Source organism: Acanthaster planci, linkage group LG11 (assembly GCF_054643075.1).
Source record: "Acanthaster planci isolate LZ-2023a linkage group LG11, COTS_SCS, whole genome shotgun sequence".
Taxonomy (NCBI): domain Eukaryota; kingdom Metazoa; phylum Echinodermata; class Asteroidea; order Valvatida; family Acanthasteridae; genus Acanthaster; species Acanthaster planci.
In genome coordinates, this window is record NC_141787.1 from 8,460,524 (window position 1) to 8,486,969 (window position 26,446).

The following is a 26,446-nucleotide window of genomic DNA, read 5'->3' on the forward strand; positions in this document are numbered from 1 at the left end:
AGGCCGGGCGGGGCGGCCGACGCTCTTCTGGGCATGAAGGGTCGGGCCGGCCACTTTCCTTGAGCCGCTTCGGAGCGGGGCTTGTCCAGACCCCAGGGGGAATCGCTCCGGAGGCTTGGGCTCCACCCTGCAGGAATTGCCGTATTGTATGGACAATATATGGCTGTACTGATTTCTGGCAGCTGGAGCTGAGCTCCAGACCACCCTCCCCCTATAAATAGGCAAACCAGGGAGTGGGGGTTAAGGTCCAAAACGCTCTCATTGAAATACGCACGTTTTGGGCCCAACCTGTCCCGGGGCAAAGCCCTCTCAGAGGCCTTGGGGTGGGCCGGCGAGCCGATGGACGCCATGCCTGAAGCGCCCGGGCCCGCTCTCCGCGGGCAACCCCGGACATCCGAACCTCTCGGACCAGGTTTTCCGAAAAAGGCGATTCACCGCGCCGCACAACGCAACCCGCCGGCATGGAGCCGTTTTCGCCGGCGGAAGCGTGTCGGAAATGCACGGCTTTTAGAGGGTCCGCGTGCGGCCTGCGGCGGGGTTTTTTTTTCCCCAAGGACGGCAATTCGCCGCGGAGACACCCTCCCCCCTATAAAAAGGCAAACCAGGGAGTGGGGGTTAAGGTTCAAAACGCTCTCATTAAAAATAAGCACGTTTCGGGCCCAACAGACCCCGACGAGAGACTCTCTCGAGAGCCGGGGTGCCTCGCCGACGCGTTGGCAAGTGGGGACGAGTCGGTTTTTGCGCCCGAGTCGGGGTCGAAACCGGAGATCCGACCTTTCGCGCACCACCAAGTCCGGGGAAGAAATCTTCAGTGGGCGCCCACGCAACGCCGCCCGTCCGACAACCCACAGCGGGACCGGCGCCGCCCGCTGCGAAACTCCGCCCTTGGGCCCGAGGCCCCGGTCCCTACCCGCCCGCTGGCACGTGGCGCCACTCCCATTAGAGCCCTCTTGCAGGGTGCACCTCCGGCCCCTGATTTCAAATCAGGTTTTGGGCGGCCGGATAAGCCTCGCGGCCCGGCAGCGTATCCCCGGCTCTCGCCGGTGGGGCCGAGTCAGTTTTTGCGCCCGAGTCGAAGCGTAACTGGAGATGAGCCCTTTCGCGGTCAACGAAGTCCGAGGAAGAAACTCTTTAGCGGGCACCCACGTAACGCTCCCCCGTCCGGCACCCACGGCGGACCGACGCCGCCCGCTGGCCAGATGCCGCGCTTGGGCTGGAAGCCGTGGTTTTTCCGTGCCGAACAGCTGATCGCGCGATGGCATTGGGACCGACTTGGCAACTCCCCGAGAGCCCTCCTGCGGGATACACTATTAAACGTGGATTTCAAGTCAGTTTGGGGCGGCCGTGTCAGACATGCAGCCCAGCAGCCAATCCTCGGCCTCAGGGAAAGCGCTCGTTTACTCCGCCGTCAGTTCCTCTGCCGAGTCCGAGTGCCGCCGGGCCCGCCGCTGGTACGCCCCGGGTCTCCTCCTCCAAGGCCGGTCCGCCCGAGGGCCACCGGGCGGCGCCGGCCGGCCCTCCGCGCTCGACCTCCTCCCCCCGCTGCTGGACCCCACCACCCCTCTCCCAGAAGCCGCTCCCGCAGCAGCGACGTCGTCCGACCCGGCCCGCCAGGATCGGCCCGTCTGCGGCGCGGGCAAATCCCTCGGATCGAAAGCTTTAGTTTTAGCAGATCACAGCCAAGCGGCTGCTCTACTGGGCACGACACCCCAATCCATACCCAAGTCGTCTGTAAGTGATCTGGCGTCCCTCTCGAGACGGCGGTTCGGCTTGCGCCGGAGTTCCCGGCCCCCGGGCAGGGGCCGCGGGCGGAGTCGGCCCGGCCCCCCCTCCAGGCAAGAGCGGGGGGGCGCTGACGCAGGCCGCGCACCGGCAGAGATTTCGACTTAGAGGCGTTTAGCCGTAATCTCTCGGGTGGTAGTCTCGCACCACCGGCCTCTCGACCGAGCGCCTGAACCAGGGGTCCGAATCTGCGGTTCCTCTCGTACTGAGCAGGATTGCCGTGACGGCGACCTCTCATCAGTAGGGTAAAACTACCTGTCTCACGGCGGTCCAAAGCCAGCTCACGTTCCCCATTGGTGGGTGAACAATCCAACGCTTCGCAATGATAGGAAGAGCCGACATCGAAGGATCAAACAGCAACATCGCTATGAACGCTTGGCTGCCACTACCCAGTTATCACTGTGGTAACATTTCTGATACCTCTCGCTTCAAACTGCGAAGCTCAAAAGGATCGATAGGCCACGCTTTCACGGTCTGTATTCATGCTGAAAATCAGATTCAAACGAGCTTTTGCCCTTTTGCTCCGCGCGAGGATTCCGTCCTCGCTGAGCTCGCCTTAGGACACCTGCGTTACCCTTTGACAGATGTACCGCCCAGTTAAAGTCCCCGACTGAAGCTGTCGCCGGAGCGGGTGGCGGCCGGCCGCGTAGCGCCGGAAGACTGGGCCCGCTCCCCGCCTCACCGGCTAAGTAAAGAAACCACGAGAGTAGTGGCATTTCAGCGTCGGGCCTAGGGCCCTCCCACCTATCCCACACCCCTCCGTGTCTCTTCACAAGGTCAGACTAGAGTCAAGCTGATTCTGCCAAGCCCGTTCCCTTGGCTGTGGTTTCGCTAGATAGATAGGGGACAGTGGGAATCTCGTTAAATCCATTCATGCGCGTCATTAATTAGATGACGAGGCATTTGGCTACCTTAAGAGAGTCATAGTTACTCCCGCCGTTTACCCGCACTTCGCTGAATTTCTTCACTTTGACATTCAGAGCACTGGGCAGAAATCACATCGCGTCAGCGCCCCGGCTGCAGACTTCGCGATGCTCTGTTTTTCATTAGACAATCGGATTCCCCTGGTCCGTACCAGTTCTGAGCCGGCTGCCGGGCGCCGGCCGAAGCGGCCGCAGCGAGGACTGTCCACGAGGCGGGCCCCAGGCCGGTCCGGGCTCGCCCAGCGCCCTAGCTCCGGACCAGCCGATTCCAGGGATCCCGCCCCTTAGCAAGAAAAGGAAACTCTTCCCGGGTCCCCGACCGGCGTCTGGGGTTCGCCTGCTTCGCAGATCGGACCGCCAAGGAGGACGGGGGGCTCCGCCTGCGGGTTTGGGAATATTGACCCGATTCCGTTTCGCCCGGGGGGGCGAGGCCCCGGCCCCGCGAGGAGGGGGGCGCCCGCCTCCGCTGGGAGCGGAACCTCCCTGGGGCTTAGGATCGACTGACCCATGTACAACTGCTGATCGCATGCAAGCCTTCTCCGCCACTCGGCCCTCGAGCATCTCACTCCAATATTTGCTACTACCACCAAGCTCTGCGCCCGCGGCGGCTCCACGCGGCCTGGCGGCCGGCGCTTCGACGCCCACCGCGGCGGCCCTCCTACTCGTCGGGGCGTACCAACCGGCCGGCGGTCCCACTCGCTCTCTGCCCCGACGGCCAGGTGTGGGCGGCACTCTCAGTGCCATTCTTTTTCAGGGGCTAGTCGACTTCCATGGCCACCGGCCTGCTGCCCGTATTAAGCAACGCCTTTTCTGGGCTCTGATGAGCGTCGGCCCCAAATGCGGCGCCCCAACCCGGCGGGTCCTCTCGCCGACCTGAGGGTCGATGGGTTCGCAATAGGCCTCGGCCTCTCACTCTCTCTCTCGCCTCTCAGGGCCCCGCCCGGCGCCTCGGCGGCTGCCAGGAAGGAGGGCTTCCCTCCGCGGGCCCTCTCTTCTCTCTCTTGGCGCTGGGCGCCCGCCCCTCTCCCGGCGGTCCACTCGGAGATCTGCCACGGGGGCCGGCGGCACTCGGTCCCCCGTTGGCCGGGGTCCGGGCGCTCCCCTTTTTCTTTCTCGGCCTGCCCTGCTTGCCTGGGCCTCCTTTCCGGCGCGCTCCCTCGAGGCCGCCTGTGTCTTTCTTGTTCGGTTTGGGGGCACGACCGGCGCTCGTTTTTGGGGGCGGATACTCAGCGCCGACCTCCCCCGGGGAACGACCCGCCCGGCCGGTGCCCCTCGCCTACCTGCCTGCCTTGCCCGCAGATCTCCCGTATCATCCGCGCCAGAGATTGGACTCCCCTTGTTGCCGCCTGCAGCCAGTGTCATCGCTGGGGCCTCCCGGCGGGGCGGCGGGCTGCCACTTTTTCCGCACCTCCCGTCCCGGGGCTCTCCGGCAGGGCCGGCCGCGGCCCGGGAGCGGCCTTTCCGACACCTCTGGGCAAGGCCGGGCGGGCCGGCCGACGCTCTTCTGGGCATGAAGGGTCGGGCTGGCCGCGCAGAGAAACGCCGTTAACGGAGCGCCCGGAGGGCCTCCCGGCGGGACGGCGAGCAGCCACTTTCCTTGAGCCGCTACGGAGCGGGGCTTGTCCAGACCCCAGGGGGAATCGCTCCGGAGGCTTGGGCTCCACCCTGCAGGAATTGCCGTATTGTATGGACAATATATGGCTGTACTGATTTCTGGCAGCTGGAGCTGAGCTCCAGACCACCCTCCCCCTATAAATAGGCAAACCAGGGAGTGGGGGTTAAGGTCCAAAACGCTCTCATTGAAATACGCACGTTTTGGGCCCAACCTGTCCCGGGGCAAAGCCTTCTCAGAGGCCTTGGGTGGGCCGGCGAGCCGATGGACGCCATGCCTGAAGCGCCCGGCCCGCTCTCCGCGGGCAACCCCGGACATCCGAACCTCTCGGACCAGGTTTTCCGAAAAAGGCGATTCACCGCGCCGCACAACGCAACCCGCCGGCATGGAGCCGTTTTCGCCCGGGGAAGCGTGTCGGAAATGCACGGCTTTAGAGGGTCCGCGTGCGGCTGCGGCGGGTTTTTTTTTTCCCAAGGACGGCAATTCGCCGCGGAGACACCCTCCCCCCTATAAAAAGGCAAACCAGGGAGTGGGGGTTAAGGTTCAAAACCCTCTCATTAAAATAAGCACGTTTCGGGCCCAACAGACCCCGACGAGAGACTCTCTCGAGAGCCGGGGTGCCTCGCCGACGCGTTGGCAAGTGGGGACGAGTCGGTTTTTGCGCCCGAGTCGGGTCGAAACCGGAGATCCGACCTTTCGCGCACCACCAAGTCCGGGGAAGAAATCTTCAGTGGGCGCCCACGCAACGCCGCCCGTCCGACACCCACAGCGGGACCGGCGCCGCCCGCTGCGAGACTCCGCCCTTGGGCCCGAGGCCCCGGTCCCTACCCGCCCGCTGGCACGTGGCGCCACTCCCATTAGAGCCCTCTTGCAGGGTGCACCTCCGGCCCCTGATTTCAAATCAGGTTTTGGGCGGCCGGATAAGCCTCGCGGCCCGGCAGCGTATCCCCGGCTCTCGCCGGTGGGGCCGAGTCAGTTTTTGCGCCCGAGTCGAAGCGTAACTGGAGATGAGCCCTTTCGCGGTCAAGGAAGTCCGAGGAAGAAATCTTTAGCGGGCACCCACGTAACGCTCCCCGTCCGGCACCCACGGCGGGACCGACGCCGCCCGCTGCCAGATGCCGCACTGGGGCTGGAAGCCATGGTTTTTCCGTGCCGAACAGCTGATCGCGCGATGGCATTGGGACCGACTTGGCAACTCCCCGAGAGCCCTCCTGCGGGATACACTATTAAACGTGGATTTCAAGTCAGTTTGGGGCGGCCGTGTCAGACATGCAGCCCAGCAGCCAATCCTCGGCCTCAGGGAAAGCGCTCGTTTACTCCGCCGTCAGTTCCTCTGCCGAGTCCGAGTGCCGCCGGGCCCGCCGCTGGTACTCCCTGGTCTCCTCCTCCAAGGCCGGTCCGCCCGAGGGCCACCGGGCGGCGCCGGCCGGCTTTCCGCGCTCGACCTCCTCTCCCCGCTGCTGGACCCCACCACCCCTCTCCCAGAAGCCGCTCCCGCAGCAGCGACGTCGTCCGACCCGGCCCGCCAGGATCGGCCCGTCTGCGGCGCGGGCAAATCCCTCGGATCGAAAGCTTTAGTTTTAGCAGATCACAGCAAGCGGCTGCTCTACTGGGCACGACACCCCAATCCATACCCAAGTCGTCTGTAAGTGATCTGGCGTCCCTCTCGAGACGGCGGTTCGGCTTGCGCCGGAGTTCCCGGCCCCCGGGCAGGGGCCGCGGGCGGAGTCGGCCCGGCCCCCCTCCAGGCAAGAGCGGGTGGGCGCTGACGCGGGCCGCGCACCGGCAGAGATTTCGACTTAGAGGCGTTTAGCCGTAATCTCTCGGGTGGTAGTCTCGCACCACCGGCCTCTCGACCGAGCGCCTGAACCAGGGGTCCGAATCTGCGGTTACTCTCGTACTGAGCAGGATTGCTGTGACGGCGACCTCTCATCAGTAGGGTAAAACTACCTGTCTCACGGCGGTCCAAAGCCAGCTCACGTTCCCCATTGGTGGGTGAACAATCCAACGCTTCGCAATGATAGGAAGAGCCGACATCGAAGGATCAAACAGCAACATCGCTATGAACGCTTGGCTGCCACTACCCAGTTATCACTGTGGTAACATTTCTGATACCTCTCGCTTCAAACTGCGAAGCTCAAAAGGATCGATAGGCCACGCTTTCCCGGTCTGTATTCATGCTGAAAATCAGATTCAAACGAGCTTTTGCCCTTTTGCTCCGCGCGAGGTTTCCGTCCTCGCTGAGCTCGCCTTAGGACACCTGCGTTACCCTTTGACAGATGTACCGCCCCAGTCAAAGTCCCCGACTGAAGCTGTCGCCGGAGCGGGTGGCGGCCGGCCGCGTAGCGCCGGAAGACTGGGCCAGCTCCCCGCCTCACCGGCTAAGTAAAGAAACCACGAGAGTAGTGGCATTTCAGCGTCGGGCCTGGGGCCCTCCCACCTATCCCACACCCCTCCGTGTCTCTTCACAAGGTCAGACTAGAGTCAAGCTGATTCTGCCAAGCCCGTTCCCTTGGCTGTGGTTTCGCTAGATAGATAGGGACAGTGGGAATCTCGTTAATCCATTCATGCACGTCATTAATTAGATGACGAGGCATTTGGCTACCTTAAAAGAGTCATAGTTACTCCCGCCGTTTACCCGCACTTCGCTGAATTTCTTCACTTTGACATTCAGAGCACTGGGCAGAAATCACATCGCGTCAGCGCCCCGGCTGCAGACGTCGCGATGCTCTGTTTTTCATTAGACAGTCGGATTCCCCTGGTCCGTACCAGTTCTGAGCCGGCTGCTGGGCGCCGGCCGAAGCGGCCGCATCGAGGACTGTCCACGAGGCGGGCCCCACGCCGGTCCGGGCTCGCCCAGCGCCCTAGCTCCGGACCAGCCGATTCCAGGGATCCCGCCCCTTAGCAAGAAAAGGAAACTCTTCCCGGGTCCCCGACCGGCGTCTGGGGCTCGCTTGCTTCGCAGATCGGACCACCAAGGAGGACGTAGGGCTCCGCCTGCGGGTTTGGGAATATTGACCCGATTCCGTTTCGCCCGGGGGGCGAGGCCCCGGCCCCGCGAGGAGGGGGGGCGCCCGCCTCCGCTGGGAGCGGAACCTCCCTGGGGCTTAGGATCGACTGACCCATGTACAACTGCTGATCGCATGCAAGCCTTCTCCGCCACTCGGCCCTCGAGCATCTCACTCCAATATTTGCTACTACCACCAAGATCTGCGCCCGCGGCGGCTCCACGCGGCCTGGCGGCCGGCGCTTCGACGCGCCCCGCGGCGGCCCTCCTACTCGTCGGGGCGTACCAACCGGCCGGCGGTCCCACTCGCTCTCTGCCCCGACGGCCAGGTGTGGGCGGCACTCTCAGTGCCATTCATTTTCAGGGCTAGTCGACTTCCATGGCCACCGGCCTGCTGCCCGTATTAAGCTACGCCTTTTCTGGGCTCTGATGAGCGTCGGCCCCAAATGCGGCGCCCCAACCCGGCGGGTCCTCTCGCCCGACCTGAGGTCGATGGGTTCGCAATAGGCCTCGGCCTCTCACTCTCTCTCTCGCCTCTCAGGGCCCGCACGGCGCCTCGGCGGCTGCCAGGAAGGAGGGCTTCCCTCCGCGGCCCTCTCTTCTCTCTCTCTCGGCGCTGGGCGCCCGCTCCCTCTCCGGCGGTCCACTCGGAGATCTGCCACGGAGCGGAACCTCCCTGGGGCTTAGGATCGACTGACCCATGTACAACTGCTGATCGCATGCAAGCCTTCTCCGCCACTCGGCCCTCGAGGATCTCACTCCAATATTTGCTACTACCACCAAGATCTGCGCCCGCGGCGGCTCCACGCGGCCTGGCGGCCGGCGCTTCGACGCCCACCGCGGCAGCCCTCCTACTCGTCGGGGCGTACCAACCGGCCGGCGGTCCCACTCGCTCTCTGCCCCGACGGCCAGGTGTGGGCGGCACTCTCAGTGCCATTCATTTTCAGGGCTAGTCGACTTCCATGGCCACCGGCCTGCTGCCCGTATTAAGCTACGCCTTTTCTGGGCTCTGATGAGCGTCGGCCCCAAATGCGGCGCCCCAACCCGGCGGGTCCTCTCGCCCGACCTGAGGTCGATGGGTTCGCAATAGGCCTCGGCCTCTCACTCTCTCTCTCGCCTCTCAGGGCCCGCCCGGCGCCTCGGCGGCTGCCAGGAAGGAGGGCTTCCCTCCGCGGCCCTCTCTTCTCTCATTCGGCGCTGAGCGCCCGCTCCCTCTCCAGCGGTCCACTCGGAGACCTGCCACGGGGCCGGCGGCACTCGGTCCCCGTTGGCCGGGTCCGGGCCTCCCCTTTTTCTTTCTCGGCCTGCCCTGCTTGCCTGGCCTCCTTTCCGGCGCGCTCCCTCGAGGCCGCCTGTGTCTTTCTTGTTCGGTTTGGGGCCACGACCGGCGCTCGTTTGTGGGGCGGATACTCAGCGCCGACCTCCCCCGGGGAACGACCCGCCCGGCCGGTGCCCCTCGCCTACCTGCCTGCCTTGCCCGCAGATCTCCCGTATCATCCTCGCCAGAGAGCGGGGGAAACCTGCGCCGCAACCTACCGGTCTCTTTGGACTCCCCTTGTTGCCGCCTGCAGCCAGTGTCCTCGCTGGGGCCTCCCGGCGGGGCGGCTGGCAGCCACTTTTTCCGCACCTCCCGTCCCGGGGCTCTCCGGCAGGGCCGGCCGCGGCCCGGGAGCGGCCTTTCCGACACCTCTGGGCAAGGCCGGGCGGGCCGGCCGACGCTCTTCTGGGCATGAAGGGTCAGGCCGGCCGCGCAGAGAAACGCCGTTAACGGAGCGCCCGGAGGGCCTCCCGGCGGGACGGCGAGCAGCCACTTTCCTTGAGCTGCTCCGGAGCGGGGCTTGTCCAGACCCCAGGGGGAATCGCTCCGGAGGCTTGGGTTCACCCTGCAGGAATTGCCGTATTGTATGGACAATATATGGCTGTACTGATTTCTGGCAGCTGGAGCTGAGCTCCAGACCACCCTCCCCCTATAAATAGGCAAACCAGGGAGTGGGGGTTAAGGTCCAAAACGCTCTCATTGAAATACGCACCATTTGGGCCCCACCTGTCCCGGGGCAAAGCCCTCTCAGAGGCCTTGGGTGGGCCGGCGAGCCGATGGACGCCATGCCTGAAGCGCCCGGCCCGCTCTCCGCGGGCAACCCCGGACATCCGAACCTCTCGGACCAGGTTTTCCGAAAAAGGCGATTCACCGCGCCGCACAACGCAACCCGCCGGCATGGAGCCGTTTTCGCCCGGGGAAGCATGTCGGAAATGCACGGCTTTAGAGGGTCCGCGTGCGGCTGCGGCGGGTTTTTTTCCCCAGGACGGTAATTCGCCGCGCAGACACCCTCCCCCCTTTAAAAAGGCAAACCAGGGAGTGGGGGTTAAGGTTCAAAACGCTCTCATTAAAATACGCACGTTTCGGGCCCAACAGACCCCGACGAGAGACGCTCTCGAGAGCCGGGGTGCCTCGCCGACGCGTTTGCAAATGGGGACGAATCGGTTTTTGCGCCCGAGTCGGGTTGAAACCGGAGAGCCGACCTTTCGCGCACCACCAAGTCCGGGGAAGAAATCTTCAGCGGGCGCCCACGCAACGCCGCCCGTCCAACACCCACAGCGGGACCGGCGCCGCCCGCTGCGAGACTCCGCCCTTGGGCCCGAGGCCCCGGTCCCTACCCGCCCGCTGGCACGTGGCGCCACTCCCATTAGAGCCCTCCTGGAGGGTGCACCTCCGGCCCCGGATTTCAAATCAGGTTTTGGGCGGCCGGATAAGCCTCGCGGCCCGGCAGCGTATCCCCGGCTCTCGCCGGTGGGGCCGAGTCAGTTTTTGCGCCCGAGTCGAAGCGTAACTGGAGATGAGCCCTTTCGCGGTCAAGGAAGTCTGAGGAAGAAATCTTTAGCGGGCACCCACGTAACGCTCCCCGTCCGGCACCCACGGCGGGACCGACGCCGCCCGCTGCCAGATGCCGCACTCGGGCTGGAAGCCATGGTTTTTCCGTGCCGAACAGCTGATCGCGCGATGGCATTGGCAACTCCCCGAGAGCCCTCCTGCGGGACACACTATTAAACGTGGATTTCAAGTCAGTTTGGGGCGGCCGTGTCAGACATGCAGCCCAGCAGCCAATCCTCGGCCTCAGGGAAAGCGCTCGTTTACTCCGCCGTCAGTTCCTCTGCCGAGTCCGAGTGCCGCCGGGCACGCCGCTGGTACTCCCCGGTCTCCTCCTCCAAGGCCGGTCCGCCCGAGGGCCACCGGGCGGCGCCGGCCGGCCCTCCGCGCTCGACCTCCTCCCCCCGCTGCTGGACCCCACCACGCCTCTCCCAGAAGTCGCTCCCGAAGCAGCGACGTCGTCCTACCCGGCCTGCCAGGATCGGCCCGTCTGCGGCGCGCGCAAATCCCTCAGATCGAAAGCTTTAGTTTTAGCAGATCACAGCAAAGCGGCTGCTCTACTGGGCACGACACCCCAATCCATACCCAAGTCGTCTGCAAGTGATCTGGCGTCCCTCTCGAGACGGCGGTTCGGCTTGCGCCGGAGTTCCCGGCCCCCGGGCAGGGGCCGCGGGCGGAGTCGGCCCGGCCCCCCTCCAGGCAAGAGCGGGTGGGCGCTGACGCGGGCCGCGCACCGGCAGAGATTTCGACTTAGAGGCGTTTAGCCATAATCTCTCGGGTGGTAGTCTCGCACCACCGGCCTCTCGACCGAGCGCCTGAACCAGGGGTCCGAATCTGCGGTTCCTCTCGTACTGAGCAGGATTGCCGTGACGGCGACCTCTCATCAGTAGGGTAAAACTACCTGTCTCACGGCGGTCCAAAGCCAGCTCACGTTCCCCATTGGTGGGTGAACAATCCAACGCTTCGCAATGATAGGAAGAGCCGACATCGAAGGATCAAACAGCAACATCGCTATGAACGCTTGGCTGCAACTACCCAGTTATCACTGTGGTAACATTTCTGATACCTCTCGCTTCAAACTGCGAAGCTCAAAAGGATCGATAGACCACGCTTTCACGGTCTGTATTCATGCTAAAAATCAGATTCAAACGAGCTTTTGCCCTTTTGCTCCGCGCGAGGTTTCCGTCCTCGCTGAGCTCGCCTTAGGACACCTGCGTTACCCTTTGACAGATGTACCGCCCCAGTCAAACCCCCCGACTGAAGCTGTCGCCGGAGCGGGTGGCCGCCGCCGCGTAGCGCCGGAAGACTGGGCCCGCTCCCCGCCTCACCGGCTAAGTAAAGAAACCACGAGAGTAGTGGCATTTCAGCGTCGGGCCTGGGGCCCTCCCACCTATCCCACACCCCTCCGTGTCTCTTCACAAGGTCAGACTAGAGTCAAGCTGATTCTGCCAAGCCCGTTCCCTTGGCTGTGGTTTCGCTAGATAGATAGGGACAGTGGGAATCTCGTTAATCCATTCATGCACGTCATTAATTAGATGACGAGGCATTTGGCTACCTTAAAAGAGTCATAGTTACTCCCGCCGTTTACCTGCACTTCGCTGAATTTCTTCACTTTGACATTCAGAGCACTGGGCAGAAATCACATCGCGTCAGCGCCCCGGCTGCAGACTTCGCGATGCTCTGTTTTTCATTAGACAGTCGGATTCCCCTGGTCCGTACCAGTTCTGAGCCGGCTGCTGGGCGCCGGCCGAAGCGGCCGCAGCGAGGACTGTCCACGAGGCGGGCCCCACGCCGGTCCGGGCTCGCCCAGCGCCCTAGCTCCGGACCAGCCGATTCCAGGGATCCCGCCCCTTAGCAAGAAAAGGAAACTCTTCCCGGGTCCCCGACCGGCGTCTGGGGCTCGCTTGCTTCGCAGATCGGACCGCCAAGGAGGACGGAGGGCTCCACCTGCGGGTTTGGGAATATTGACCCGATTCCGTTTCGCCCGGGGGGGCGAGGCCCCGGCCCCGCGAGGAGGGGGGCGCCCGCCTCCGCTGGGAGCGGAACCTCCCTGGGGCTTAGGATCGACTGACCCATGTACAACTGCTGATCGCATGCAAGCCTTCTCCGCCACTCGGCCCTCGAGGATCTCACTCCAATATTTGCTACTACCACCAAGATCTGCGCCCGCGGCGGCTCCACGCGGCCTGGCGGCCGGCGCTTCGACGCCCACCGCGGCGGCCCTCCTACTCGTCGGGGCGTACCAACCGGCCGGCGGTCCCACTCGCTCTCTGCCCCGACGGCCAGGTGTGGGCGGCACTCTCAGTGCCATTCATTTTCAGGGCTAGTCGACTTCCATGGCCACCGGCCTGCTGCCCGTATTAAGCAACGCCTTTTCTGGGCTCTGATGAGCGTCGGCCCCAAATGCGGCGCCCCAACCCGGCGGGTCCTCTCGCCCGACCTGAGGTCGATGGGTTCGCAATAGGCCTCGGCCTCTCACTCTCTCTCTCGCCTCTCAGGGCCCGCCCGGCGCCTCGGCGGCTGCCAGGAAGGAGGGCTTCCCTCCGCGGCCCTCTCTTCTCTCTCTCGGCGCTGAGCGCCCGCTCCCTCTCCGGCGGTCCACTCGGAGATCTGCCACGGGGCCGGCGGCACTCGGTCCCCGTTGGCCGGGTCCGGGCCTCCCCTTTTTCTTTCTCGGCCTGCCCTGCTTGCCTGGCCTCCTTTCCGGCGCGCTCCCTCGAGGCCGCCTGTGTCTTTCTTGTTCGGTTTGGGGCCACGACCGGCGCTCGTTTGTGGGGCGGATACTCAGCGCCGACCTCCCCCGGGGAACGACCCGCCCGGCCGGTGCCCCTCGCCTACCTGCCTGCCTTGCCCGCAGATCTCCCGTATCATCCTCGCCAGAGAGCGGGGGAAACCTGCGCCGCAACCTACCGGTCTCTTTGGACTCCCCTTGTTGCCGCCTGCAGCCAGTGTCATCGCTGGGGCCTCCCGGCGGGGCGGCGGGCTGCCACTTTTTCCGCACCTCCCGTCCCGGGGCTCTCCGGCAGGGCCGGCCGCGGCCCGGGAGCGGCCTTTCCGACACCTCTGGGCAAGGCCGGGCGGGCCGGCCGACGCTCTTCTGGGCATGAAGGGTCGGGCCGGCCACGCAGAGAAACGCCGTTAACGGAGCGCCCGGAGGGCCTCCCGGCGGGACGGCGAGCAGCCACTTTCCTTGAGCCGCTACGGAGCGGGGCTTGTCCAGACCCCAGGGGGAATCGCTCCGGAGGCTTGGGCTCCACCCTGCAGGAATTGCCGTATTGTATGGACAATATATGGCTGTACTGATTTCTGGCAGCTGGAGCTGAGCTCCAGACCACCCTCCCCCTATAAATAGGCAAACCAGGGAGTGGGGGTTAAGGTCCAAAACGCTCTCATTGAAATACGCACGTTTTGGGCCCAACCTGTCCCGGGGCAAAGCCCTCTCAGAGGCCTTGGGTGGGCCGGCGAGCCGATGGACGCCATGCCTGAAGCGCCCGGCCCGCTCTCCGCGGGCAACCCCGGACATCCGAACCTCTCGGACCAGGTTTTCCGAAAAAGGCGATTCACCGCGCCGCACCACGCAACCCGCCGGCATGGAGCCGTTTTCGCCCGGGGAAGCGTGTCGGAAATGCACGGCTTTAGAGGGTCCGCGTGCGGCTGCGGCGGGTTTTTTTTCCCAAGGACGGCAATTCGCCGCGGAGACACCCTCCCCCCTATAAAAAGGCAAACCAGGGAGTGTGGGGGTTAAGGTTCAAAACGCTCTCATTAAAATAAGCACGTTTCGGGCCCAACAGACCCCGACGAGAGACTCTCTCGAGAGCCGGGGTGCCTCGCCGACGCGTTGGCAAGTGGGGACGAGTCGGTTTTTGCGCCCGAGTCGGGTCGAAACCGGAGATCCGACCTTTTGCGCACCACCAAGTCCGGGGAAGAAATCTTCAGTGGGCGCCCACGCAACGCCGCCCGTCCGACACCCACAGCGGGACCGGCGCCGCCCGCTGCGAGACTCCGCCCTTGGGCCCGAGGCCCCGGTCCCTACCTGCCCGCTGGCACGTGGCGCCACTCCCATTAGAGCCCTCTTGCAGGGTGCACCTCCGGCCCCGGATTTCAAATCAGGTTTTGGGCGGCCGGATAAGCCTCGCGGCCCGGCAGCGTATCCCCGGCTCTCGCCGGTGGGGCCGAGTCAGTTTTTGCGCCCGAGTCGAAGCGTAACTGGAGATGAGCCCTTTCGCGGTCAAGGAAGTCCGAGGAAGAAATCTTTAGCGGGCACCCACGTAACGCTCCCCGTCCGGCACCCACGGCGGGACCGACGCCGCCCGCTGCCAGATGCCGCACTCGGGCTGGAAGCCATGGTTTTTCCGTGCCGAACAGATGATCGCGCGATGGCATTGGGACCGACTTGGCAACTCCCCGAGAGCCCTCCTGCGGGATACACTATTAAACGTGGATTTCAAGTCAGTTTGGGGCGGCCGTGTCAGACATGCAGCCCAGCAGCCAATCCTCGGCCTCAGGGAAAGCGCTCGTTTACTCCGCCGTCAGTTCCTCTGCCGAGTCCGAGTGCCGCCGGGCACGCCGCTGGTACTCCTTGGTCTCCTCCTCCAAGGCCGGTCCGCCCGAGGGCCACCGGGCGGCGCCGGCCGGCTTTCCGCGCTCGACCTCCTCCCCCCGCTGCTGGACCCCACCACCCCTCTCCCAGAAGCCGCTCCCGCAGCAGCGACGTCGTCCGACCCGGCCCGCCAGGATCGGCCCGTCTGCGGCGCGGGCAAATCCCTCGATTCGAAAGCTTTAGTTTTAGCAGATCACAGCAAAGCGGCTGCTCTACTGGGCACGACACCCCAATCCATACCCAAGTCGTCTGCAAGTGATCTGGCGTCCCTCTCGAGACGGCGGTTCGGCTTGCGCCGGAGTTCCCGGCCCCCGGGCAGGGGCCGCGGGCGGAGTCGGCCCGGCCCCCCTCCAGGCAAGAGCGGGTGGGCGCTGACGCGGGCCGCGCACCGGCAGAGATTTCGACTTAGAGGCGTTTAGCCGTAATCTCTCGGGTGGTAGTCTCGCACCACCGGCCTCTCGACCGAGCGCCTGAACCAGGGGTCCGAATCTGCGGTTCCTCTCGTACTGAGCAGGATTGCCGTGACGGCGACCTCTCATCAGTAGGGTAAAACTACCTGTCTCACGGCGGTCCAAAGCCAGCTCACGTTCCCCATTGGTGGGTGAACAATCCAACGCTTCGCAATGATAGGAAGAGCCGACATCGAAGGATCAAACAGCAACATCGCTATGAACGCTTGGTTGCCACTACCCCGTTATCACTGTGGTAACATTTCTGATACCTCTCGCTTCAAACTGCGAAGCTCAAAAGGATCGATAGGCCACGCTTTCACGGTCTGTATTCATGCTGAAAATCAGATTCAAACGAGCTTTTGCCCTTTTGCTCCGCGCGAGGTTTCCGTCCTCGCTGAGCTCGCCTTAGGACACCTGCGTTACCCTTTGACAGATGTACCGCCCCAGTCAAAGTCCCCGACTGAAGCTGTCGCCGGAGCGGGTGGCGGCCGGCCGCGTAGCGCCGGAAGACTGGGCCAGTTCCCCGCCTCACCGGCTAAGTAAAGAAACCACGAGAGTAGTGGCATTTCAGCGTTGGGCCTGGGGCCCTCCCACCTATCCCACACCCCTCCGTGTCTCTTCACAAGGTCAGACTAGAGTCAAGCTGATTCTGCCAAGCCCGTTCCCTTGGCTGTGGTTTCGCTAGATAGATAGGGACAGTGGGAATCTCGTTAATCCATTCATGCACGTCATTAATTAGATGACAAGGCATTTGGCTACCTTAAAAGAGTCATAGTTACTCCCGCCGTTTACCCGCACTTCGCTGAATTTCTTCACTTTGACATTCAGAGCACTGGGCAGAAATCACATCGCGTCAGCGCCCCGGCTGCAGACGTGGCGATGCTCTGTTTTTCATTAGACAGTCGGATTCCCCTGGTCCGTACCAGTTCTGAGCCGGCTGCCGGGCGCCGGCCGAAGCGGCCGCAGCGAGGACTGTCCACGAGGCGGGCCCCACGCCGGTCCGGGCTCGCCCAGCGCCCTAGCTCCGGACCAGCCGATTCCAGGGATCCCGCCCCTTAGCAAGAAAAGGAAACTCTTCCCGGGTCCCCGACCGGCGTCTGGGGCTCGCTTGCTTCGCAGATCGGACCGCCAAGGAGGACGTAGGGCTCCGCCTGCGGGTTTGGGAATATTGACCCGATTCCGTTTCGCCCAGGGGGCGAGGCCCCGGCCCCGCGAGGTGGGGGGCGCCCGCCTCCGCTGGGAGCGGAACCTCCCTGGGGCTTAGGATCGACTGACCCATGTACAACTGCTGATCGCATGCAAGCCTTCTCCGCCACTCGGCCCTCGAGGATCTCACTCCAATATTTGCTACTACCACCAAGATCTGCGCCCGCGGCGGCTCCACGCGGCCTGGCGGCCGGCGCTTCGACGCCCACCGCGGCGGCCCTCCTACTCGTCGGGGCGTACCAACCGGCCGGCGGTCCCACTCGCTCTCTGCCCCGACGGCCAGGTGTGGGCGGCACTCTCAGTGCCATTCATTTTCAGGGCTAGTCGACTTCCATGGCCACCGGCCTGCTGCCCGTATTAAGCAACGCCTTTTCTGGGCTCTGATGAGCGTCGGCCCCAAATGCGGCGCCCCAACCCGGCGGGTCCTCTCGCCCGACCTGAGGTCGATGGGTTCGCAATAGGCCTCGGCCTCTCACTCTCTCTCTCGCCTCTCAGGGCCCGCCCGGCGCCTCGGCGGCTGCCAGGAAGGAGGGCTTCCCTCCGCAGCCCTCTCTTCTCTCTCTCTCGGCGCTGGGCGCCCGCTCCCTCTCCGGCGGTCCACTCGGAGATCTGCCACGGGGCCGGCGGCACTCGGTCCCCGTTGGCCGGGTCCGGGCCTCCCCTTTTTCTTTCTCGGCCTGCCCTGCCTGCCTGGCCTCCTTTCCGGCGCGCTCCCTCGAGGCCGCCTGTGTCTTTCTTGTTCGGTTTGGGGGCACAACCGGCGCTCGTTTGTGGGGCGGATACTCAGCGCCGACCTCCCCCGGGGAACGACCCGCCCGGCCGGTGCCCCTCGCCTACCTGCCTGCCTTGCCCGCAGATCTCCCGTATCATCCTCGCCAGAGAGCGGGGGAAACCCGCGCCGCAACCTACCGGTCTCTTTGGACTCCCCTTGTTGCCGCCTGCAGCCAGTGTCCTCGCTGGGGCCTCCCGGCGAGGCGGCGGGCTGCCACTTTTTCCGCACCTCCCGTCCCGGGGCTCTCCGGCAGGGCCGGCCGCGGCCCGGGAGCGGCCTTTCCAACACCTCTGGGCAAGGCCGGGCGGGCCGGCCGGCCGACGCTCTTCTGGGCATGAAGGGTCAGGCCGGCCGCGCAGAGAAACGCTGTTAACGGAGCGCCCGGAGGGCCTCCCGGCGGGACGGCGAGCAGCCACTTTCCTTGAGCCGCTCCGGAGCGGGGCTTGTCCAGACCCCAGGGGGAATCGCTCCGGAGGCTTGGGTTCCACCCTGCAGGAATTGCCGTATTGTATGGACAATATATGGCTGTACTGATTTCTGGCAGCTGGAGCTGAGCTCCAGACCACCCTCCCCCTATAAATAGGCAAACCAGGGAGTGGGGGTTAAGGTCCAAAACGCTCTCATTGAAATACGCACGTTTTGGGCCCAACCTGTCCCGGGGCAAAGCCCTCTCAGAGGCCTTGGGTGGGCCGGCGAGCCGATGGACGCCATGCCTGAAGCGCCCGGCCCGCTCTCCGCGGGCAACCCCGGACATCCGAACCTCTCGGTCCAGGTTTTCCGAAAAAGGCGATTCACCGCGCCGCACAACGCAACCCGCCGGCATGGAGCCGTTTTCGCCCGGGGAAGCATGTCGGAAATGCACGGCTTTAGAGGGTCCGCGTGCGGCTGTGGCGGGTTTTTTCCCAAGGACGGTAATTCGCCGCGCAGACACCCTCCCCCCTATAAAAAGGCAAACCAGGGAGTGGGGGTTAAGGTTCAAAACGCTCTCATTAAAATACGAACGTTTCGGGCCCAACAGACCCCGACGAGAGACTCTCTCGAGAGCCGGGGTGCCTCGCCGACGCGTTGGCAAGTGGGGACGAGTCGGTTTTTGCGCCCGAGTCGGGTCGAAACCGGAGATCCGACCTTTTGCGCACCACCAAGTCCGGGGAAGAAATCTTCAGCGGGCGCCCACGCAACGCCGCCCGTCCGACACCCACAGCGGGACCGGCGCCGCCCGCTGCGAGACTCCGCCCTCGGGCCCGAGGCCCCGGTCCCTACCCGCCCGCTGGCACGTGGCGCCACTCCCATTAGAGCCCTCCTGCGGGGTGCACCTCCGGCCCCGGATTTCAAATCAGGTTTTGGGCTGCCGGATAAGCCTCGCGGCCCGGCAGCGTATCCCCGGCTCTCGCCGGTGGGGCCGAGTCAGTTTTTGCGCCCGAGTCGAAGCGTAACTGGAGATGAGCCCTTTCGCGGTCAAGGAAGTCCGAGGAAGAAATCTTTTGCGGGCACCCTCGTAACGCTCCCCGTCCGGCACCCACGGCGGGACCGACGCCGCCCGCTGCCAGATGCCGCACTTGGGCTGGAAGCCATGGTTCATCCGTGCCGAGCAGCTGATCGCACGATGGCATTGGGACCGACTTGGCAACTCCCCGAGAGCCCTCCTGCGGGGTACACTATTAAACGTGGATTTCAAGTCAGTTTGGGGCGGCCGTGTCAGACATGCAGCCCAGCAGCCAATCCTCAGCCACAGGGGAAGCGCTCGTTCACTCTGCCGTCAGGTCCTCTGCCGAGTCCGAGTGCCGCCGGGCCCGCCGGTGGTCCTCCCCGGTCTCCTCCTCCAAGGCCGGTCCGCCCGAGGGCCACCGGGCGGCGCCGGCCGGCCCTCCGCGCTCGACCTCCTCCCCCCGCTGCTGGACCCCACCACCCCTCTCCCAGAAGCCGCTCCCGCAGCAGCGACGTCGTCCGACCCTGCCCGCCAGGATCGGCCCGTCTGCGGCGCGGGCAAATCCCTCGGTTCGAAAGCTTTAGTTTTAGCAGATCACAGCAAGCGGCTGCTCTACTGGGCACGACACCCCAATCCATACCCAAGTCGTCTGTAAGTGATCTGGCGTCCCTCTCGAGACGGCGGTTCGGCTTGCGCCGGAGTTCCCGGCCCCCGGGCAGGGGCCGCGGGCGGAGTCGGCCCGGCCCCCCTCCAGGCAAGAGCGGGTGGGCGCTGACGGGGGCCGCGCACCGGCAGAGATTTCGACTTAGAGGCTTTTAGCCGTAATCTCTCGGGTGGTAGTCTCGCACCACCGGCCTCTCGACCGAGCGCCTGAACCAGGGGTCCGAATCTGCGGTTACTCTCGTACTGAGCAGGATTGCCGTGACGGCGACCTCTCATCAGTAGGGTAAAACTACCTGTCTCACGGCGGTCCAAAGCCAGCTCACGTTCCCCATTGGTGGGTGAACAATCCAACGCTTCGCAATGATAGGAAGAGCCGACATCGAAGGATCAAACAGCAACATCGCTATGAACGCTTGGCTGCCACTACCCAGTTATCACTGTGGTAACATTTCTGATACCTCTCGCTTCAAACTGCGAAGCTCAAAAGGATCGATAGGCCACGCTTTCACGGTCTGTATTCATGCTGAAAATCAGATTCAAACGAGCTTTTGCCCTTTTGCTCCGCGCGAGGTTTCCGTCCTCGCTGAGCTCGCCTTAGGACACCTGCGTTACCCTTTGACAGATGTACCGCCCCAGTCAAAGCCCCCGACTGAAGCTGTCGCCGGAGCGGGTGGCGGCCGGCCGCGTAGCGCCGGAAGACTGGGCCAGCTCCCCGCCTCACCGGCTAAGTAAAGAAACCACGAGAGTAGTGGCATTTCAGCGTCGGGCCTGGGGCCCTCCCACCTATCCCACACCCCTCCGTGTCTCTTCACAAGGTCAGACTAGAGTCAAGCTGATTCTGCCAAGCCCGTTCCCTTGGCTGTGGTTTCGCTAGATAGATAGGGACAGTGGGAATCTCGTTAATCCATTCATGCACGTCATTAATTAGATGACGAGGCATTTGGCTACCTTAAAAGAGTCATAGTTACTCCCGCCGTTTACCCGCACTTCGCTGAATTTCTTCACTTTGACATTCAGAGCACTGGGCAGAAATCACATCGCGTCAGCGCCCCGGCTGCAGACGTCGCGATGCTCTGTTTTTCATTAGACAGTCGGATTCCCCTGGTCCGTACCAGTTCTGAGCCGGCTGCCGGGCGCCGGCCGAAGCGGCCGCAGCGAGGACTGTCCACGAGGCGGGCCCCAGGCCGGTCCGGGCTCGCCCAGCGCCCTAGCTCCGGACCAGCCGATTCCAGGGATCCCGCCCCTTAGCAAGAAAAGGAAACTCTTCCCGGGTCCCCGACCGGCGTCTGGGGCTCGCTTGCTTCGCAGATCGGACCGCCAAGGAGGACGGAGGGCTCCACCTGCGGGTTTGGGAATGTTGACCCGATTCCGTTTCGCCCGGGGGCGAGGCCCCGGCCCCGCGAGGAGGGGGGCGCCCGCCTCCGCTGGGAGCGGAACCTCCCTGGGGCTTAGGATCGACTGACCCATGTACAACTGCTGATCGCATGCAAGCCTTCTCCGCCACTCGAGGATCTCACTCCAATATTTGCTACTACCACCAAGATCTGCGCCCGCGGCGGCTCCACGCGGCCTGGCAGCCGGCGCTTCGACGCCCACCGCGGCGGCCCTCCTACTCGTCGGGGCGTACCAACCGGCCGGCGGTCCCACTCGCTCTCTGCCCCGACGGCCAGGTGTGGGCGGCACTCTCAGTGCCATTCATTTTCAGGGCTAGTCGACTTCCATGGCCACCGGCCTGCTGCCCGTATTAAGCTACGCCTTTTCTGGGCTCTGATGAGCGTCGGCCCCAAATGCGGCGCCCCAACCCGGCGGGTCCTCTCGCCCGACCTGAGGTCGATGGGTTCGCAATAAGCCTCGGCCTCTCACTCTCTCTCTCGCCTCTCAGGGCCCGCCCGGCGCCTCGGCGGCTGCCAGGAAGGAGGGCTTCCCTCCGCGGCCCTCTCTTCTCTCTCTCGGCGCTGAGCGCCCGCTCCCTCTCCGGCGGTCCACTCGGAGATCTGCCACGGGGCCGGCGGCACTCGGTCCCCGTTGGCCGGGTCCGGGCCTCCCCTTTTTCTTTCTCGGCCTGCCTGCCTGCCTGGCCTCCTTTCCGGCGCGCTCCCTCGAGGCCGCCTGTGTCTTTCTTGTTCGGTTTGGGGCCACGACCGGCGCTCGTTTGTGGGGCGGATACTCAGCGCCGACCTCCCCCGGGGAACGACCCGCCCGGCCGGTGCCCCTCGCCTACCTGCCTGCCTTGCCCGCAGATCTCCCGTATCATCCTCGCCAGAGAGCGGGGGGAACCTGCGCCGCAACCTACCAGTCTCTTTGGACTCCCCTTGTTGCCGCCTGCAGCCAGTGTCCTCGCTGGGGCCTCCCGGCGGGGCGGTGAGCTGCCACTTTTTCCGCACCTCCCGTCCCGGGGCTCTCCGGCAGGGCCGGCCGCGGCCCGGAAGCGGCCTTTCCGACACCTCTGGGCAAGGCCGGCCGGCCGGCCGACGCTCTTCTGGGCATGAAGGGTCGGGCCGGCCGCGCAGAGAAACGCCGTTAACGGAGCGCCCGGAGGGCTTCCCGGCGGGACGGCGAGCAGCCACTTTCCTTGAGCCGCTCCAGAGCGGGGCTTGTCCAGACCCCAGGGGGAATCGCTCCGGAGGCTTGGGCTCCACCCTGCAGGAATTGCCGTATTGTATGGACAATATATGGCTGTACTGATTTCTGGCAGCTGGAGCTGAGCTCCAGACCACCCTCCCCCTATAAATAGGCAAACCAGATAGTGGGGGTTACGGTCCAAAACGCTCTCATTGAAATACGCACGTTTTGGGCCCAACTTGTCCCGGGCAAAGCCCTCTCAGAGGCCTTGGGTGGGCCGGCGAGCCGATGGACGCCATGCCTGAAGCGCCCGGCCCGCTCTCCGCGGGCAACCCCGGACATCCGAACCTCTCGGACCAGGTTTTCCGAAAAAGGCGATTCACCGCGCCGCACAACGCAACCCGCCGGCATGGAGCCGTTTTCGCCCGGGGAAGCATGTCGGAAATGCACGGCTTTAGAGGGTCCGCGTGCGGCTGCGGCGGGTTTTTTTTCCCAAGGACGGTAATTCGCCGGGCAGACACCCTCCCCCCTATAAAAAGGCAAACCAGGGAGTGGGGGTTAAGGTTCAAAACGCTCTCATTAAAATACGCACGTTTCGGGCCCAACATACCCCGACGAGAGACTCTCTCGAGAGCCGGGGTGCCTCGCCGACGCGTTTGCAAGTGGGGACGAGTCGGTTTTTGCGCCCGAGTCGGGTCGAAACCGGAGATCCGACCTTTCGTGCACCACCAAGTCCGGGGAAGAAATCTTCAGCGGGCGCCCACGCAACGCCGCCCGTCCGACACCCACAGCGGGACCGGCGCCGCCAGCTGCGAGACTCCGCCCTCGGGCCCGAGGCCCCGGTCCCTACCCGCCCGCTGGCACGTGGCGCCACTCCCATTAGAGCCCTCCTGCGGGGTGCACCTTCGGCCTCGGATTTCAAATCAGGTTTTGGGCGGCCGGATAAGCCTCGCGGCCCGGCAGCGTATCCCCGGCTCTCGCCGGTGGGGCCGAGTCAGTTTTTGCGCCCGAGTCGAAGCATAACTGGAGATGAGCCCTTTCGCGGTCAACGAAGTCCGAGGAAGAAATCTTTTGCGGGCACCCTCGTAACGCTCCCCGTCCGGCACCCACGGCGGGACCGACGCCGCCCGCTGCCAGATGCCGCACTTGGGCTGGAAGCCATGGTTCATCCGTGCCGAGCAGCTGATCGCACGATGGCATTGGGACCGACTTGGCAACTCCCCGAGAGCCCTCCTGCGGGGTACACTATTAAACGTGGATTTCAAGTCAGTTTGGGGCGGCCGTGTCAGACATGCAGCCCAGCAGCCAATCCTCGGCCACAGGGGAAGCGCTCGTTCACTCTGCCGTCAGTTCCTCTGCCGAGTCCGAGTGCCGCCGGGCCCGCCGCTGGTCCTCCCCGGTCTCCTCCTCCAAGGCCGGTCCGCCCGAGGGCCACCGGGCGGCGCCGGCCGGCCCTCCGCGCTCGACCTCCTCCCCCCGCTGCTGGACCCCACCACCCCTCTCCCAGAAGCCGCTCCCGCAGCAGCGACGTCGTCCGACCCTGCCCGCCAGGATCGGCCCGTCTGCGGCGCGGGCAAATCCCTCGGATCGAAAGCTTTAGTTTTAGCAGATCACAGCAAAGCGGCTGCTCTACTGGGCACGACACCCCAATCCATATCCAAGTCGTCTGTAAGTGATCTGGCGTCCCTCTCGAGACGGCGGTTCGGCTTGCGCCGGAGTTCCCGGCCCCCGGGCAGGGGCCGCGGGCGGAGTCGGCCCGGCCCCCCTCCAGGCAAGAGCGGGTGGGCGCTGACGCGGGCCGCGCACCGGCAGAGATTTCGACTTAGAGGCGTTTAGCCGTAATCTCTCGGGTGGTAGTCTCGCACCACCGGCCTGTCGACCGAGCACCTGAACCAGGGGTCCGAATCTGCGGTTCCTCTCGTACTGAGCAGGATTGCCGTGACGGCGACCTCTCATCAGTAGGGTAAAACTACCTGTCTCACGGCGGTCCAAAGCCAGCTCACGTTCCCCATTGGTGGGTGAACAATCCAACGCTTCGCAATGATAGGAAGAGTCGACATCGAAGGATCAAACAGCAACATCGCTATGAACGCTTGGCTGCCACTACCCAGTTATCACTGTGGTAACATTTCTGATACCTCTCGCTTCAAACTGCGAAGCTCAAAAGGATCGATAGGCCACGCTTTCACGGTCTGTATTCATGCTGAAAATCAGATTCAAACGAGCTTTTGCCCTTTTGCTCCGCGCGAGGTTTCCGTCCTCGCTGAGCTCGCCTTAGGACACCTGCGTTACCCTTTGACAGATGTACCGCCCCAGTCAAACCCCCCGACTGAAGCTGTCGCCGGAGCGGGTGGCGGCCGGCCGCGTAGCGCCAGAAGACTGGGCCAGCTCCCCGCCTCACCGGCTAAGTAAAGAAACCACGAGAGTAGTGGCATTTCAGCGTCGGGCTTGGGGCCCCTCCCACCTATCCCACACCCCTCCGTGTCTCTTCACAAGGTCAGACTAGAGTCAAGCTGATTCTGCCAAGCCCGTTCCCTTGGCTGTGGTTTCGCTAGATAGATAGGGACAGTGGGAATCTCGTTAATCCATTCATGCGCGTCATTAATTAGATGACGAGGCATTTGGCTACCTTAAAAGAGTCATAGTTACTCCCGCCGTTTACCCGCACTTCGCTGAATTTCTTCACTTTGACATTCAGAGCACTGGGCAGAAATCACATCGCGTCAGCGCCCCGGCTGCAGACGTCGCGATGCTCTGTTTTTCATTAGACAGTCGGATTCCCCTGGTCCGTACCAGTTCTGAGCCGGCTGCTGGGCGCCGGCCGAAGCGGCCGCAGCGAGGACTGTCCACGAGGCGGGCCCCAGGCCGGTCCGGGCTCGCCCAGCGCCCTAGCTCCGGACCAGCCGATTCCAGGGATCCCGCCCCTTAGCAAGAAAAGGAAACTCTTCCCGGGTCCCCGACCGGCGTCTGGGGCTCGCTTGCTTCGCAGATCGGACCGCCAAGGAGGACGTAGGGCTCCGCCTGCGGGTTTGGGAATATTGACCCGATTCCGTTTCGCCCGGGGGGCGAGGCCCCGGCCCCGCGAGGTGGGGGGCGCCCGCCTCCGCTGGGAGCGGAACCTCCCTGGGGCTTAGGATCGACTGACCCATGTACAACTGCTGATCGCATGCAAGCCTTCTCCGCCACTCGGCCCTCGAGGATCTCACTCCAATATTTGCTACTACCACCAAGATCTGCGCCCGCGGCGGCTCCACGAGGCCTGGCGGCCGGCGCTTCGACGCCCACCGCGGCGGCCCTCCTACTCGTCGGGGCGTACCAACCGGCCGGCGGTCCCACTCGCTCTCTGCCCCGACGGCCAGGTGTGGGCGGCACTCTCAGTGCCATTCATTTTCAGGGCTAGTCGACTTCCATGGCCACCGGCCTGCTGCCCGTATTAAGCTACGCCTTTTCTGGGCTCTGATGAGCGTCGGCCCCAAATGCGGCGCCCCAACCCGGCGGGTCCTCTCGCCCGACCTGAGGTCGATGGGTTCGCAATAGGCCTCGGCCTCTCACTCTCTCTCTCGCCTCTCAGGGCCCGCCCGGCGCCTCGGCGGCTGCCAGGAAGGAGGGCTTCCCTCCGCGGCCCTCTCTTCTCTCTCTCGGCGCTGAGCGCCCGCTCCCTCTCCGGCGGTCCACTCGGAGATCTGCCACGGGGCCGGCGGCACTCGGTCCCCGTTGGCCGGGTCCGGGCCTCCCCTTTTTCTTTCTCGGCCTGCCCTGCTTGCCTGGCCTCCTTTCCGGCGCGCTCCCTCGAGGCCGCCTGTGTCTTTCTTGTTCGGTTTGGGGCCACGACCGGCGCTCGTTTGTGGGGCGGATACTCAGCGCCGACCTCCCCCGGGGAACGACCCGCCCGGCCGGTGCCCCTCGCCTACCTGCCTGCCTTGCCCGCAGATCTCCCGTATCATCCTCGCCAGAGAGCGGGGGGAACCCGCGCCGCAACCTACCGGTCTCTTTGGACTCCCCTTGTTGCCGCCTGCAGCCAGTGTCCTCGCTGGGGCCTCCCGGCGGGGCGGCGGGCTGCCACTTTTTCCGCACCTCCCGTCCCGGGGCTCTCCGGCAGGGCCGGCCGCTGCCCGGGAGCGGCCTTTCCGACACCTCTGGGCAAGGCCGGGCGGGCCGGCCGACGCTCTTCTGGGCATGAAGGGTCGGGCCGGCCGCGCAGAGAAACGCCGTTAACGGAGCGCCCGGAGGGCCTCCCAGCGGGACGGCGAGCAGCCACTTTCCTTGAGCCGCTTCGGAGCGGGGCTTGTCCAGACCCCAGGGGGAATCGCTCCGGAGGCTTGGGCTCCACCCTGCAGGAATTGCCGTATTGTATGGACAATATATGGCTGTACTGATTTCTGGCAGCTGGAGCTGAGCTCCAGACCACCCTCCCCCTATAAATAGGCAAACCAGGGAGTGGGGGTTAAGGTCCAAAACGCTCTCATTGAAATACGCACGTTTTGGGCCCAACCTGTCCCGGGGCAAAGCCCTCTCAGAGGCCTTGGGTGGGCCGGCGAGACGATGGACGCCATGCCTGAAGCGCCCGGCCCGCTC

General features: G+C 64.6%; 6 pseudogenes; all 6 read right to left on the reverse strand.

Moving 5' to 3' along the window:
• Nucleotides 1-1,638: 1,638 nt before the first annotated feature.
• LOC147797391 (large subunit ribosomal RNA) lies at nucleotides 1,639-2,996 on the reverse strand (annotated as a pseudogene).
• A 2,874-nt stretch (nucleotides 2,997-5,870) lies between these two features.
• On the reverse strand, nucleotides 5,871-7,228 carry LOC147797392 (large subunit ribosomal RNA; annotated as a pseudogene).
• Nucleotides 7,229-10,693: 3,465 nt separating this feature from the next.
• LOC147797393 (large subunit ribosomal RNA) lies at nucleotides 10,694-12,051 on the reverse strand (annotated as a pseudogene).
• Nucleotides 12,052-14,948: 2,897 nt separating this feature from the next.
• LOC147797394 (large subunit ribosomal RNA) lies at nucleotides 14,949-16,307 on the reverse strand (annotated as a pseudogene).
• Nucleotides 16,308-19,205: 2,898 nt separating this feature from the next.
• On the reverse strand, nucleotides 19,206-20,563 carry LOC147797395 (large subunit ribosomal RNA; annotated as a pseudogene).
• A 2,883-nt stretch (nucleotides 20,564-23,446) lies between these two features.
• Nucleotides 23,447-24,806, reverse strand: LOC147797396 (large subunit ribosomal RNA; annotated as a pseudogene).
• Nucleotides 24,807-26,446: the final 1,640 nt, after the last annotated feature.